The sequence below is a fragment of the Arvicanthis niloticus genome, chromosome 7 (assembly GCF_011762505.2).
Source record: "Arvicanthis niloticus isolate mArvNil1 chromosome 7, mArvNil1.pat.X, whole genome shotgun sequence".
Classification (NCBI taxonomy): domain Eukaryota; kingdom Metazoa; phylum Chordata; class Mammalia; order Rodentia; family Muridae; genus Arvicanthis; species Arvicanthis niloticus.
In genome coordinates this window covers 20,310,775-20,327,737 of record NC_047664.1, presented here as the reverse complement: position 1 = coordinate 20,327,737, position 16,963 = coordinate 20,310,775, and the positions used below count along the sequence as shown (strand labels likewise).

Sequence of the window (16,963 nt, the reverse complement as noted above, 5' to 3'; positions counted from 1 at the left end):
AGCATTCTGTCTAAACTCCACCTCCACAGTTACCTGGCAACAGCCAGGTATGCTCCTTCCCACAGTTACCTGGCAACAGCCAGGTACGCCTGGTCCACTATAAAAGGGGCTGCTTGCCCCTTTCTCTCTTTCTTAATCTCTTACTCTCTTAATCTCTCTTATCCTCTTGCTCTCTTGCCTCTCTGCCCTCCCCTCCACGTGGTCATGGCCAGCCTCTACTCTTCTTCCTCTCTCTTCTTCCATCTTCTTCCCCTCACCTTTGCCCTACCTTCTGAATAAACCTCCCCCCTTGGAACCGTGTGGTCTGGAGTGGTCTGTTTGGTGTGGTCGGACATCTAATAACAACTAACAAAGAGTCCCTAGAGGGATTTGTATATCGTACCAAAGGGAGTGCTAACGAGGGACCTTGATACACAGGAGAGCAGGTGCACAGGCAAGATCTATTCTGCACCTGGGTGACAGGCTCTTATGCTGGGGAGAAGTCAGAGGTCCCAGGCCTTGGTGCTAATGGTACCACTTAGAATCATTGGTCCTGCGGTGGGTCATGTGCAGCCTACACTAACAGGACTTGACCTCAGGATAACACTGTGGAATGACAACCTTCAGGTCCGCAGTACCCATTGTTTAGCCATCTGATGGGCTTCAAACAACATTTTAGAAGCAAGGTGAATGAAAATAAAAGAAGATAGTGTTCTCTCCTGTTCAGGTGAGAAGGTGAGGACCTCCCAGGAAAGGAAACATAATGGTGGAATCTTTAGTATTATAGAAGATGGAGGTTAGTGGAGAATGGTGATGGATGGCTTTAAAATATTTATGACAAAATGTGGAAACACTGTGACAGAAAGAACCAAGAAGCTCAATGACTGAGAGACCCAAACCCAGTAGCCACCCTCATTGGTGCCTGTGCCGTGGGCTCTCTGCTAATGGCTCATCTCAACTGTAGCCAGCAAAGAAAAAAAAGGCTCATCCGCTCATCACATGTAATATGTACACACCAATCATTTCTATTCGTGTGTGTCGTGAGACTTGAATAAGAACATCGCATGGCGATAAGTGCTCGTCCTAGCCTGGTGTACTGGCATATTCCTTTAAATCCCAGCACGCAAGAGGTAGATGCAGGAAGAAGGTCTTTGTGAGTTCAAGGATGGCTTGGTCTACAGAGTGAGTTCCAGGACAGCCAGAGCTACAAAGTGAAGCCTGTCTCAATAAATAAATAAATAAATAAATAAATAAATAAATAAAGTTCTTCCTGAGGCCAAAGTAAACAGGTTTTTTTTGTTTGTTTTTGTTTGGTTGGTTTTTGTTTTATTGGCCTGGTTCATTACAGGTAATTGTCTATGTTCTGTTGTGAATGACAGCATTTAGTAATTTACCGTAACAATCATGAGCCCATTGTTGCTGCGTGTATTATTGGCTGTAGATGTTGTCCTTGTTACGTTGTTTGTCTTAGAGAGCTACCTCATAGGACCTGAGAAAGCTTAGCGCTTATAGCAAGACCACACTTTTAAATGGCACCCAGCGTCACTCAGACTCATGGGTATTCTCCATCTCCCTCTGGTTAGGAGCTTTCACAGATGACATAAAAAAATAAATTTAGCATTTACAGCTAATCCTGTGAAATAAATATGTCTGGCAGTGGTGGCAATTGTTTGCGGTACTAGAAAGTGTTAGCCCTGGTTTGCTCTGTTACAAGCATCGCTTGTACAGGTGAAGACATTGAGATGAAGGACAAAGTCGACATTCCGTACACTGAGATAGTCAAGAAACATGGTCAGGAAAACGAGGACCTCGGCTAGATGCAAACCACGGCAACCCAGGACAGCTAAGACAGGGCCCAGCTCTACATGTCTGTGATTTCACCATGTCACCACAAGGAAATTCCAGACAAGCCCCCTAGACCAAGCCGATGCAGATTTCAGGCATACAGTAATGGGCCATCCTCCAAGGGTCTCGCTTAGGGCTGTCTTTGCTGCAGCACTGGATGCCCTACAGCTAGTATGCTGCAGCTTCCCGAAGTTGGAACGAAGGACTTTCCCCGCCCCTTCAGACACAGATACTCTGCCTGTTACAAAACAACCACTCCCAATACCCGTGCTGTTTTCCAACTATCTTAAAGATTTTCAATCAGAAATTCTACAAGCAAGAAAAACACATGACATTCCCAGCTATGAAAATGTATATCCATGCCACCATACACAAATGTTTATAGCTACTTTTAATTCATCGTGAATAATGAATCTGCTTTAAAGACAGGCTGCTTAGTTCGGGACCAGATTTTAGTTTTTCCTCATCTGCAGTGTTCCATATTGGCATCAAGAGGGTTTCCTTTGGTTAGGAAGGACACAAATGAAAAAGAAAGTAATTGGGCTGAAGTTTTAATCCCTGGCTTTGCCCAGAGTTCAATAGCCAAGGCTCTCTCTCTCTCTGCAGACCTGGGGCACTGGGCTGCTAAAGAAGGAACAGCCCAGCCACAAGCACCCCGCCGGGCTCCACCCAAACCCACCAGCTGGACAAGGAACCACGGGGGACGTTAGAATCAGAGTAACTTTGGCCAACAATCTGAGACACTAGGCAGAAAGTTCATTCTAAGCTTAACAGTCCCCTGCTCTCAGGAAGGCCTCTGGGCTTTCGGTGCCTCTGGTCCTCTGGCTACAACCATGCACACACTTCTTCCCGGGTCTTCTGTGGAGGCTAGCTTCCTCCAAGCCGATCCCCAGGGAGCTGCCTTCTCTTGGGTCAGAAGCGAAGAGAACCGGGTAAGCAGCGGGGACACAAATGGTTGTGCTCAGGACCTCAGGACTGGGAAGCAGCACCATGTACCAGAGACCCTCTGCGCGGGGATGCTGACCCCTGCTGGCCGCCTGAGAGATTGCAGCGTGGCCGACTCACCAAGGGTGGCAAAGGTAAGGGATGGTGACCTGAGATGAGAACGGGAAAGGGGTTGCTGTGCTGTGCTGAGGGAACACAGCAAACTGCCCTAGCCCATAGGCAGTGGTGTGGACGGCAGAAGGAGAAGGCCGGGCTGTTGGGCACCATCAGAGGCTCCTCCACCACTCGGTAGCTGCCCAAGTGCTGTCAGCTTGTCTTGTTTCTAGAAAGAAGAGTGAAGGGAAAAAGTAAGGGGTATGGAGCACAAGTGACTCCAGCATGCCTCTAGGACCTACCTGAGCCTCCAAAAGACCCCTTAACTAGAAGCATTGCCCAAACTAGCCAACTCCAAACCTGAACCCCGGAGGCCTCCTCTCACAGATAGATGATTGATGACTATAGTCAGCTGAGATACACCAGAGATACTCAGGGCCTAATCCCAGGAACCTGTGTTGACTTCTTTAAATGGCAAAAGAAACCTCAAGTGTGTTACTCTAGATGATTTTGGTAGACTCTACTATAATCATATGTATCATCACAGGGAAGCTGAGGTAAAGTTTACTTCACTACAGAATAGAAGGCAAGCCATCTTGCAGGAGAATGGGGAGAGAAGGAAACAGGAGAGAACGGATTCCTTCTGTAGTGCCCGGAGTCTCTTCTGACACATTGATTTGGATTCAGTGAAACTAACTCCAGATTCTGGTATCTAGAACCTTAAAAGAATAAATGTGTGCTGTTTTAAGGCATCAAGTTTGTAGCTTTTAATTATTTTGAAACAGCAGCAGCATTGAAGTAATGTATAACTTCCCACTCAGTACTTAGGCTTAAGTAGTTAATGAACAAGAGAGACCCCATTTCCATCCCCAGAGAAGTTTATCTGCAGCCTCCTGGGTTTTAAAATATAGCTGGCAAATTCTTAGACAGGGTGAGAAGACAAGGAACACATAAAAAGGTAGCCTGGGAACATGGAACCAACAAACAACAACAAAAACCAGAATAAGTCTTCACACCTGCTGGGACAGCTATAGTCAAGGTGACAATAACTCTGTGTGTGTGTGTGTGTGTGTGTGTGTGTGTGTGTGTGTGTGTGTGTGTTGTAGGACTTGCAGAAGGCAGGTCCTCACAGTGTTGGAGGGAATCTGCAATGGCGCATCCAACCTGGAAAGTAGCTTGGCAATTTCTTTAAAAACTGAGCATAAATAACCCATGGCTCGGCAATTGAAGCTGTAGAAGGTTAATTCAATCCAAATTCCTACGTGTGCCCTCCTCGATGCCCGCCCAAATGTTTTGGCTTCATGAATGAAAGACAGACACACACACACACACACACAGCCTTATTTTTAGTATGCCCTAAGCAGCTCGACGGCTGGGTCACTCCCAACCTTCTACATTGCTAACATGTCCCCTCCAATATTCCTGAATTAGTACTTACTAAAACCTATACTTTGTCTCTGCTACCCCAGACCCAATCAGAAGCGTTCTACCTGATTCTACCCCGATTCTTACATGGCTGTGTGCGTTCTCTCCCGTAGTGCTCATTCTTACATGGCCGTATGCTTTCTCTCATGTAGCTACCAGGCTGGATGTTTCTGCTTCTTCCCCAGGAAATCTAAGGTTCTCCTCTCTGTCCCTCTGCCCAGCCATTGGCCACTGGCAACTTTATTTACCAATTAGAGCCATCTGGGGACAAGGATCCTCAGAGTCTTTCAGACAAACATGCATATTCCTGTGTGATTTTGGGAGCTGAATTAACACAAATAGCATTAGAACCAACCCACAACAAGGGATCCAACTGAGATAAGTAAACCCATACATCCAAAACCACCTACATGAATATACATGCTTTGTACATAATAGCTACAGCCCAGAACAACTTAAATGGTCAACCGTGGATGGGAATGTGATGTGTAAGAGTGGAATATTATCCACAAACCAAAAGGAACAGATCACATACAGAATGTATAGACCACAACTACATATAGACCGTACTGGCTGAAAGAAGCTATACACAGAAGACTACCACATGATCCCACTTATCAAGAACTGTTAAGATGCAAACCTAACCAGGCATGGTGGCACACACCCGGCACTCTGGAGGCAGAGACAGGAGCATTGAGATTTCCAGGGCAGCTGGAGCTACTTATGAAAATGGTGTCACAGAGCAGGCAAATCCACAGAGACAAAAAGATGGGCTGTTTGCCTGGAGCCAGAGATGAGCCTAGGATTGGGGACTGGCTACAAGGGACAGAGGGTGAGTCTAGAGTTTTAAAACCAGATTGTGTGGTAATTACACAGGACACTTAAAGCAAATAAATCTTACTGTCTAAAAATTATACCTCAATGTTGGGAGCCGACTTTAGTAGAAAGCGGCTAGATCAACTTTGCAGCCATCTGGAACCATATACCCTGATGAAAGACTTGGTTGTCAAAAGCCTATAACAGCTGAAGCACACTCTGATAAATATATTGTTTATCCCACATAGCTTGTTTTGCTGTTTAGTGACCTCAGCTGTATGGTGCACATGGTAAAATGTTTTCACCTGTGTTCTCCTGCTTGTGTATATAAATACCTCAGAATTCCCTTCAAAAGGGAGACTTGAGAAAATAGAAGAGACTGAATCACACCCTGTCTTGTCTCCATTCTTCTCGTCTCTTGCCCCAAGAGCCCCATTCTCTCTCTTGACCAGAGCACTTAGCCCCAAAAGTGTTGAGGCAGAATGTGGGCCTCAACATTAGTGGCGCCCGAACAGGGACTCCAGTAAGCGGGATACAGTGGAAGACACCCTGCGCTGGAGAACCAGTCCGACTGACAGAGCCTCAATGTTTGAACTCCAGTAAGCGGGATACAGTGGAAGACACCCTGTGCTGGAGAACCAGTCGACTGACAGAGTCTCAATGTTAGAGCTCCAGTAAGTGGGATACAGTGGAAGACACCCTGCGCTGGAGAACCAGTCGACTGATGGAGCTGGCTGAATTCGGAAGTGAAACAAAGGTGATTGCATAGTAACAAAAACGGGGCAAGAAATAAGTAAATAGAAACAGATGAAAAAGGATTTAAAGATGCAAGGAGTAAATTGCAGGCTGCTCTGAGTCAAGAGAGCCAAACAGATAGATAAAGGTTATAGTAACAAAAAAAGGGCAAGAAAAAAATAAGCAGAAACAGATGAAAAAAGTTTTAAAGATGCAAGGAGTAAATTGCAGGCTGCTCTGAGTCAAGAGAGCCAAACAGATAGATAAAGGTTATAGTAACGAAAATGGGGCAAGAAATAAGTGAGTAAAAACAGATGAAAAAGGCTTTAAAGACGCGAGGAATAAATAGAAGGCTGCTCTAGACAGAGAGCTAAGCAGAATGATAATGTTAATTGATTTAACTTTCAAAATGGGTGTGATTCTGAGTTATATAGTTCTATTTTTCTGGATAAAAACGCAATTTAAAGGTTTTTCTGGTTACTGGCTTAAGGAAAGGTTAATTTGGAAAAAAAGGTTTTTCTATGAGTTTTCTGATGAGGTCATTAAGGTAGTAGTTATGTCTTCCAGAATTATATGGATCAGACATGACAGAGGTAGACCTCCAGAACACTAGATTTCAGAGAAACAAAATAATTATCTAGATACTAAAACTTGTTTTGAGATTTGTATATTGCAGAATACACAGCTTTGGAGAATGAATCTTATCACCTGCATGTTCACTGATGCCCTGGACTTCCAGCTGGATGCAGTTAAGACAGACTTCAGATGCTTATCAATTTACCCTTCCCCTCATTCCTCTTCTAAAAGTCAACGCCCATGTTCAGCTTGAAGAAGTTAATGAAGAGTCGGCGCCCCAATTCCCTGGACTTGGGGACTGAGGTGGTTAATATTAGGCTGTCTTAATCTGTATAATTGTTACTAAGCTGATGCAAAATTCAAGGATTTCATTGGTATAAATTTGTGGGTACAAGGCTTAGACCTTCTACTTCTCCAAGAGGGGAAGTTGTGTGTTGCCTTAAAGAGTGTTGCTTTTATATCAACTGTTTAGATATTAAGTCTCTTGTCTCTTGGGTTCATGCTGTTCAACAAACTGATGGCTTTGGTACGGCAACAGATAACAAATGAAACCCATACAGGTCCAATATTACAGGCTGGAAGCAGGGAACTCTTAAACCTCTGTCATCAAGATTGACGAGGATTAACCCCTAACTTATGTGCTAAGCCGGATAGCCAATGACGGGTAAGAGAGCATATCGAGACCCTTGCCCCTAAAATAAGGGAAGCCTCACCATCTTAAGTGAGGCTGGGGTCCTTTGTTCCAACCTAGGACAGGCACGGTTTCCGTAAGTTTTCCCAGCCTTCCCTTTTGAAAAAAATTTAAAAAGGGGGACCTGTTGGGAGCCGACTTTAGTAGAAAGCGGCTAGATCAACTTTGCAGCCATCTGGAACCATATACCCTGATGAAAGACTTGGTTGTCAAAAGCCTACAACAGCTGAAGCACACTCTGATAAATATATTGTTTATCCCACATAGCTTGTTTTGCTGTTTAGTGACCTCAGCTGTATGGTGCACATGGTAAAATGTTTTCACCTGTGTTCTCCTGCTTGTATATATAAATACCTCAGAATTCCCTTCAAAAGGGAGACTTGAGAAAATAGAAGAGACTGAATCACACCCTGTCTTGTCTCCATTCTTCTCATCTCTTGCCCCAAGAGCCACACTCTCTCTTGACCAGAGCACTTAGCCCCAAAAGTGTTGAGGCAAAGTGTTGAGGCAGAGTGTGGGCCTCAACACCTCAATTTAAAAAAGTTAACACAGCCCCGTGATAAGCCTTAAATCATAATTTAAGAGAGGATCTTGAAAAAGTATTTTAAAGCATTATGTAGGACAGGAAGCCAAACAAGATGGTTTCAGGGCAACAGCCCAACTCTTCTTTAGATCAATGTGGCAGTGGTTCCCCTACAGCAACCCACTGGTGTAATGCTATCTTCATTTTACTATTTCTTTCATTCATTCATTCATCCATTCATGCATGCATTCATTCATCCTATCTTATCTTTGTGGTACTGGAAATCCAACCAGACCCTCCCACATATTAGGCAAGCACTCTAGAGTTGAACTACAACCCCAGCATTTTCTTAGTTTTTGTTTTAAGACAGGGGTCTCTCTATTGAGTTGCCCAGGCTGTGTTTGAATTGACCATGCTCCTGCCTCAGCCTCTCAGGTATCAGGGATTACAGGCCTGGGCTACTAGGCTTAGCTCTATGCTGTCCTTTATGATCCAGAGATACCAAGGGACAGAATTATGCACTGTTCACCTCCTCCCTTGGCAAGAGCCCCACCTGGAAGCCAGTACATGCCTCACAGTGCCGTAAGTTTGTGTAACACACTATATCTGGCCTGGTGCCTGAGCCTTCAAGGCAGCCCTGGGACCTCACCCAGTCCACAACAACACCTGGGTGTATCCCTGGCTGGAGCAGTTGTGACACCACCATGTGTTCTTCTGCCCCAGCCTACCAAGTGTGGTAAGTTAATGTTGCTTCTATTGTAATGTTAAGTGCAGGCCTCTAAGACCTAGAATCTACATATAGCTCTAAGGACCCTGCCCCAAAGTTAATTCTAACTGGTGAATAATGATGCCAACAGCCAAGAGCCAAACAGAAGAGATGTAGGTGGGTTTAGGTTTCTCAGGCTTGGGGATAAAAAAAGGACCGTGAATGTGGGGCTTATTGTAACTATAAAGGCTGAGAGTGTGTCATTCAATCAGGAACTAATTGGTTTAAGGTGAGGTAGAAACCATAGGCTGAGATTTTAAATAATTTTCTCCATCAACCCAGCTCTTGCCTAGCAGTTGGCCTTCTAGGCTGCTCCCTGGAGTGTTAGAATGCCGTGCACACAGGAAGCTGCTGGCACAAGACCAGAGCTTAGTCTTATGTTGCCTTCTGTCTCCAAGGTCCTGAAGCCAGCTCAGATGCAGTTCCTAGGGGAAATGTCCCCTCGACCCTCTGAGGGTTTGATACACTAGATTGGCAATGGACAGATAACCAATAACCAAATAAGCAGCACAGAGGTCCATACTGTGCACAGGGGCAACTCAAAAAGAACCAAGAACGCTTCCTCGCAGAGTCATGGGAAATCTGGGAATCTGGCCATCCTGGGAGGTAGTGAAGGATTTTCAAGGTAACTGAATGTTCCAAAGACGAACAATAGAGGTAAATTATTCTCTCTGGTGCGGGCCAAAGCCACAGGCAATAAATAGCCTGTGACATGGACTGAGTGTGATGATGTTCCTGGGCCTTCCCTGGTTGACAGCGTCTGTGGGAGGAAATCAAAGGCAGCTGTACCCTTTGGCCAACCTGATCATTAGGTAGATCAGAGACTATCAAAGTAAAGCCTCTTCCAGCCTCTGCTGATCCCCAGGTACCTTTCATCAACAAGTCAGCACACCAGAGTGCTACATTTGGGAGGTAACATTCCTTGGATTCCTTCAACAAGTAAATGCCTTCTGTCTGCAGAACAGGCTCCTACCTGTCACTTCAGAAGTGATGGTTCCACTTCGACAAACTTAGGGCCCTAGATACGTTCTTTTGTTCAATCTACTTTACAAGTTTTCCCACCTATAATGTTTATAAAACACAGGCCCCTGCAAGCTCTGCTGTGTGTCAGTCACCCACCTATTTATCAAAACCAAACAATAGTAAAGATATCACAGGCTAGAGCCTCAGTTCAGATGCTCACTCCTCTCCAGTAAGTCTCTCAGAAAATGCCAAGTGTAGGCAGAGAACAAAATCACCCCTTTTTAAATGTTAAGAAGACAAATGGCTAGATTTTTTTTTAAAAAGTATGTGTGTGTGTGTGTGTGTGTGTGTGTGTTTGAAAGTACATGCACGTATATGTCTGTGCATGTGTGCTTGCCTGTGTGTGTGCATGTTTCTTCTGTTTATGGTTGAGGTGTGCAGCAGAAAAACACAGACAGTGGCCAAAAGAGAATCAAGACAGAATCTCTTCATAAACAAAAAGGCACAGCTGAAGAAGATATACCCAGGGATGCAGGGAAAAGCAGCAGGTAACTCCCCTGCCCACAGAGAGGGGAGAAGACAGGAGTTTTCCAGAGCAGGTTCCCAGTCCCTCAGTCACCCAATCCCAGCCAGCCAATCACTGTGAGTCCTGAGATCTAGCCAACACCTCAACCTCTGGTCCAATCCTCTTCTTAACAGGATATCATAAGGGACTCGGGGGTGGGGGGTCAAGGTCAATGAGACCTTGAGACAGGAAGTAAAAGTTTCCACAGGTGATCTACTGCCTTTTGTCACATGGCAGTTTTACACCAGCAGGAGAAGCTGCCCGTGATTAGCAGAAACTTCCTGAAAGGGATGAAGGAACCATTGCTCTGTGCTGACTCAGATGGCCACATAGATTTTCTGATGTAAGTCCCTTCTTGATATTGTATTTGGTAAAATACTATTTTTAAAAAAATCTAGAGTCACAAGAGAACCTGAGGAACAACCGCATGCTCTGGTTAACTCCTGTCAGTCTACTGTGGTCAATCAGGACGACCATCCCAAGGACATGCTCCAAAACTAAGGCTCGCAAAAGAAAAGCAGGGTGGCAAAGTTCTCTAGCACGTTATTCTCCCAATTGTTCCAAAATCGAGAGCCTTAAGGAAGTGTGGGCTTGGGTGTTTGTGGCCAAAGGCATTGACATGTGATCTGAAAGCTGGCCTGCTTATGGTACAGGTTTTGTAGGAAAATTCTAGCAATTCCTAATCATGTAAAGGGTCATGCTATCCATGTGTGAGGATCTCATGCGTGGCATCCCAGGATGCAGCAGTGGCTGGTCTCATTCAGAAGAACTGAGTTTGTCTGACCACTGTTCACTGGCCAGTCCCATACTCTCTCCAGACTGTTACTGAGGCTCCACCACCACCCTTCTCCTCTCTTGTTGGTCTCTGTGTTAGTCCCTGAACACACCAGGTACAGCCCTGCTCCAGGCTTCAGTGTCATCTGAAAGCTTCTCTCCCCAGTGGCCCTCTCCATGTCTTCTCACTGAAGCCTTCCCTCACCGCCTCTGAAAGGCTGTACACTACACACACACACACACACACACACACACACACACGCTTTATCCTCTGTGATTTTCCACATATAGCACATCAACCCATCGATTCAGTCCTTTCTCTTGTCTTTCTCATTACATTTCAGTCCACAGGGAAGGGATTTGTGGTTTAGGTTTGCTCTTGTATCTGCAGTGTTTAGAACAGCGACTAGGGAATATAATACATATTGGAATGTAATCAGTATGTTACATAAATGGATGAGCTGGGAGAAAACTTTTCCTTGGGCTGAGAGTTGAGCATAACTGTCATGATGAAGACTACAAAGTGGACTGCTCTCCCTCAGAAAACAGCATGGGCCAGCAGCTGGGCCCTGGCAGCTACACTCAGTCCTGACTGAATCATGCCATGTCCTCCAAGCATGATATGCCTCGTTGTCCACCAACAGCCCAGACGGCAATCATCCCTCTTGGGTCTCAGAATTCTCAGTAAGAGTAATGGAAGAGTAAGCCAGTTATACTCAGTCTTCGAGACTTAAAGTGTGGCTAGAAAATGTGTGTGAGCTCCACGGTGCTTTTCTGGGAATGTTTTAAAAGGAAGGAGAAAAGCATTATTTATTCCTTTGTAGAGAAACTTGAAATTGTTTTTAAAGAATGTAAGACTAGACGACATAGTTATGAGACTATCTTGTTGACTACGGTATAAATCTAGCTTCCTGTTTAAATTCATTGTGTATGTTCATGCATGTGCATGTGTGCATGTGGGCAGTCATGCAAGGTGACAGACATCCAGAGATCAGATGACACTTGTGGGAGTCAGTTCTCTCCTTTTGTCCTGTAGATCAGACTCAGACCATCAGGCTCAGCAACAGTACCTTTATCCATGGAACCAGCTCATCAAACGCTTGAGACTTGTGAGACGTGAAACTTGTGAGGCGTGAAAAGTAGAAGCAAAGACTATCTGAGGAGGAAGGAAGGTAGCAACGGGGCAGAAGGAAGGAGGAGTGATGTGTTTTATAAAAAAGATAAGCAGAGAAGGAATATGTTTGGTGGATGTGCAGTCAGGTGTGGGGGAAGAAGGTACCTCTACAGGCCCATGCTGAGGCTTCCCTTCCTCCTGAGGGACCAGCCGTATAATATAGAATACAGTTTATTCAGGGCTTGGGGAGGGAAGTTGAGAGAAAGGCAGGGAGGCAGAGAGAGAAGAGGAGGAGAGGAGGAGAGGCCGGCCATAAGCACGTGGGGGGGAGAGGGTAAGGGAGCAAGAAGGGCTTTTTCCTTCTGTCTAGGAGATTGAATATATATAAATTTAGCATAACAAGAAACAATTTTAAGTTTATATTTAAGTGTCAAAGGAAATTCAAAACCTTGACCTTGTGAATATTATAGTTGGTCATATAGTTTAGCATGAGAAATACCTCAAGTCCATAGTTAAAAGACAACCAAAGGAAACATATTTGAGTATGGTATCTTATAGTGTAGATTTGGCACAAGGAACACTTTATCTTAAAGTCAATCAAAGAAACTTATATTTGAGCTTGTGATTATACAGTTGGATTGTATAGTGGAATGTTTTATTAGGGTTAGGCAAATCTATAAGAACTCTATTGAATAATGTTAGGACAGTGGCACAGCAAGAAGAGGAACTATGAAGCATTTAATTGATGGAAACTGAGTTTAGGTAAGGAAGTAACAGGTTACACCTGTGAAAGCTTACATCTGAAATTGTGTATCATTTTATCATGAAGTCTGTATAGAATCTGGCAGCCTTAGCTAGTTAGTTATTATTGAGTAAATATAGTGGTGAATTATCTTAGGGTAAGGAGCTAGGTCTGTTTTCTAGCTGTCAAGCTACAGTTACCTTAGCTGTCAATGTACTCAGACATCAGGGGAATAATCTTCCTGTCCACTCCACCCTTCTCTCAGCTTATCTAGAAGATGACTGGCCACAATATGGGTACCCTTCTTCACCCTAATGTCTTGAGGACTCCCCAAAGAAGCTCAAACATATGCTTACATGAAGACCAGGGTTGGAGGCCAGCCTCCCTTCAGGGGTACATCAGGGCTACTCATTCCTAGTCCTCCCCCACACCTGAGTACCCTTACTCAGAGCCTGTACAACCCTGTGTTTGGTTTGGTTTGTTTCATGGCTAAGAGCCACACCAGACATGGGGCCTGGATTACTTAATTTTATGTAGTCATGACCCACCATCTGGCAGAAACAAGTAAGGGAGAAAGGATATTTTGATTCACAGTCTCAGAGGTTCTGTGCTTCTGGGCCCATCGTAAGGAAGACACTGTGAAGGACTACTAGACTGGGAGTCCCATCTACCCCTGAAGTCCTCTTTTCTGGACCCTTCTGCCATGCATTGTACATCCTCTTCTCTGTAAACCTTTTATGAAATATTCGTTTTATCCTCGATTCCCACAGGAACCTGTAGGCTTAGATTTTTCAAAACCTACTTTAATAAGGGTTCTTAAATGTTTCAACCTCCTTTCTAACCTACCACCCACTATCTGTAGTGAGTGGAAAGGAAAGGTTAATAAGGCAAAAGGAGATGTGGACCTGTTTAGAAATGGTTCCTTAGGGCAATTCCAATCTTCACTGTCGGGATATCAGCAGTTCAGTTTACATGGATCAGCCGCAGTAACTGCCCTGAGTCCAAGGAAGCAGCAAAAAGCTGCTGAAATATCATGAAAAGTTCTTTGGTGTGTGTCTGTCTGTGAAGACACGACAAGTAACGATCAGCAAAGAAAGCAAGGCTAACCCATGCATGAGCATTGTTTGTGAAGACCAAGGAAGACCAGCAAAGAGTTGCAAGGCGAACCAATGCAAGAGTGTCGTCCACTGTCTGTTGGGTTATACTTATACTCTTTCCAAAAATCACATATCCTCTCAAGTGTCCATCACATGCCCCATTTCCAGACAACTTCCAAAAAAACACCACGTCTGTTCTCAGCAAAACATCCTCTCATAAGGCAGTTTCCAGAAAAACATCACATGACACAACTGAGTCTCCAAAGAATCACAGGTTTCCACTTCAGGAATCAGCTTGCAGGATATTGGTACCAGGCACTCCCGTCTTTACATTATTTTAGTCCTGATGTGAACTCTACCTTCACAAGCCTTCAAGTGGAACACTGAAATCTCACAGCGACCATGTTTCCAGGTAGAAAAACCTTCAAGTTCCAGCAAAGGCCCAAGGACAAGCTGGTGAGAAGAATACAGAGAAATTCTGGGGAATGAAGTTGTTTTTGCCTCCTTGGCCTCTACCACTCTGAAATGTTTGTTCACCTTCCTTACATCAAGGTCAAGCTCACATCTCTCCTGGTCTTCTCTGCAGCATACAGAAGATTTCTACTACCACCTGTACCCAGTACTCTCAAATCCTTGCCTGTGCACACAGGAACTCTAAGCCTCCGACCTTGGCACCACACTGGTTAGTGAATGCACATTTTCCACCTGGGCATCCAAAATCCTTGAATGTGCTTTTGAGGCCAGCCTGGGCTATAAAGCAAGTTCAAAGCTAGCCTGGGGTATGTAATGAGCTATCTCAAAAGCTCAGATATGATGGGTAGTTAGCGTCAATTGACAGTGTCTAGAATTACCTGACATATGAGCCTCTGGGCATGCTCGTGGGAGCTAGCTTGATGATATTATCTAAAATAGAAAGACACACCCACTATGGATGGCTCTGTTGGGAGCTGACTTTTAGCAGAAAGTGGCTAGAAAGCAGCTATCATCTTTGCAGCCATCTTGAGCCATATACCCTGATAAGAGACTAGTTTTTCAACAGCCTACAACAGCTGAGCACACTCTGATAAACATCTTGTTGATCCCACATAGCTTGTTTTGCTGTTTAGTGACCCCAGCTGCATGGTGCATGTGGTAAAATGTCTTCACCTGTGTTCTCTTGCTTGTGCTTATAAATACCCAGGATTTTCTTACAAGGAAGTCAATAGGAGGTGTGAATATAGTGAATGGGAGACAGTAAACGAGACTTGACTACACACTCTGGTTTGTCTCCATTCTTTGCTTCTCTTTCCCTTCTTCCCCCCACTCTCTCTCTTGCTAGACCCTGACCCTCGGACTGGAGCAGCAGAGCAGTCTGGGACATGGCTCTATTCTCTAGACTGGGATCTTAGCCCAGCATGTGACCAGCAGCCTCAAGTTTCTGCTGCTTTGACCCTTCCCCCATGGGCTGCACCCTTGAACTGTGAACAGAACAAAACCTTTCTCCTTTAAGTTGCTTTTGTCAGCGTATTCTATGTCAATAACAAGGCAAGAAACTGAGACAGTAAGGTCTTAAGATGGTAGAGTATTTGCCTAGCATATGTGGTGTAAAAAAAAAAAAAAAAACTTAAAAACGTTATTGTAGACGGCCTTAGCTACTTTGTGGGTTCTTGTTTTTCCCACCCTATATCCCCCTCCCCCTGGTTTCACCCCATCACTAAATAGGAAAAACGAATAGCCAGAAGAGAGGGAGTGGGGACGGGGGAAACAGATCTGAATCTATTTCTTTCCTTTTGTTTCTTCTTTGAGCACAACTAATAAAAACCCCTGTGAATGATCAACAATCACCTTGCCTCTCGGGGCCCTAGCATTTATAGATCCTCTGAATTTCCAGAATTCCAAAGTCACACAATCACAGAAACTATCTATAGCTGGCAAAGTCAAGCCTCTGCTGGTGCACGAGGCAAATCATAGCCACTGCAAACCGCCCTATATCCCCACCCCTGGGATTAAAATGAACGCACATTCTTAAAATATTTGTGTTTTTTTAAAGAAACAAAACTTCCAGAATTCTCACTATACATTAATATAAAGAATTGTTCATTAATAATACCACTTTACTGACTTCAGCAATAATTATCAGTTTGAGGTATTTTATTTGGCAATATTTTCAGTAAATAAAACTTTTAAAGAGCTAAGGGTTAAACATTTTCACATTCTCTTCATCTCCCTCGTATGTGATACACACACAGGATGGGGGTCTGAACTGGAACTGGTAGCTCTAGCATGATACCAGCCAGGATCTTAATCCCACAGGTGACATCCAGACAGGTACCCATGGCAACAGACATTATCAAAGATTCCCAGTGTGGTGGTTTGAAAGAAAATGGTCCCCACAGGACCATAGGCAGTATCACTATTAGGAGGTGTGGCCTGTTGGAGTAGGTGTGGCCTTGTTGGAGGAAGTGTGTCTCAGTTCACTTCCTGCTGCCTTCAGGTCTAGAGGTAGAACTCTCAGCTCCTTCTTGAGTACCACGTCTTCCTGGATGCAGCCAGGCTTCCCTCCATGATGATAATGGACTAAACATCTGGACCTGTAAGCTAGTTCAACATTTATCTTTATAAAAATTGCTGTGGGCATAGTGTCTCTTCACAGCAATAAAATCTTAATTAAGACACCCAGTGATAATTTTTCTCTCCAGCTGGGCCAAGTTGGCAAGTGTGCAAAGTGCCCAAGTGAGGTCCCCAGCCAGAGCTCATCTGTCCACACCCACCTGCTTCCTGCTCCACCAGTAGCTCCCTCTGCTCTGCCACCCAGTCAGATGGCCTCTGGCTGAGTCTCTCCATGAGTCTGCAGTGGTCACCAGTTCCTTCCCCCAGATTGCTGTGCAGAAAGCCAGAGGCTTGTTAAACTGAACCCTGCCCAAGGCAGAGAAGTCTCTAAATGAAAATTTGGTTGGGTTGTCACAGAAGTCAGCCAGGAAAAGAACCAGAGCCTGGAACAAGTTCCCACAGCTCCTAGTACAGGGTAAGGTACTAGATGGAAAGTGCTCATCAGACCATAGTCAAGGACATTTAGAATAACGAACCTGTGGGGATGGAAGACGGGTATCATTTACCATAAGCCTACTTTGGCCAAAGAGAAATGGGAGGAATATCAGTGTGGGACAGTTTGGGGACAGAGGAGCAGTGTGTAAGGGAAGGCCAGCGATGCTATGGATTGCATGGGTGTTAAGCAGGAGCTCACTGGCACCCGGGAGGTCATGGTAACTCTTCAAAAGTGTGAGCTCCTCTTTTGTCTTCAGTATAAGGGTTGCTAAGTGACCGACCCCATCCTT

At 44.7% G+C, this 16,963-nt stretch overlaps 1 long non-coding RNA gene across 1 annotated transcript; it reads left to right on the top strand.

Moving 5' to 3' along the window:
- Positions 1 to 2,456: 2,456 nt before the first annotated feature.
- Positions 2,457 to 7,513, top strand: LOC143443039 (uncharacterized). The gene is made up of 2 exons (XR_013111726.1): positions 2,457 to 5,860; positions 6,515 to 7,513. It is a non-coding gene; the product is annotated as an uncharacterized LOC143443039 (long non-coding RNA).
- The last annotated feature ends 9,450 nt before the right edge of the window (positions 7,514 to 16,963 follow it).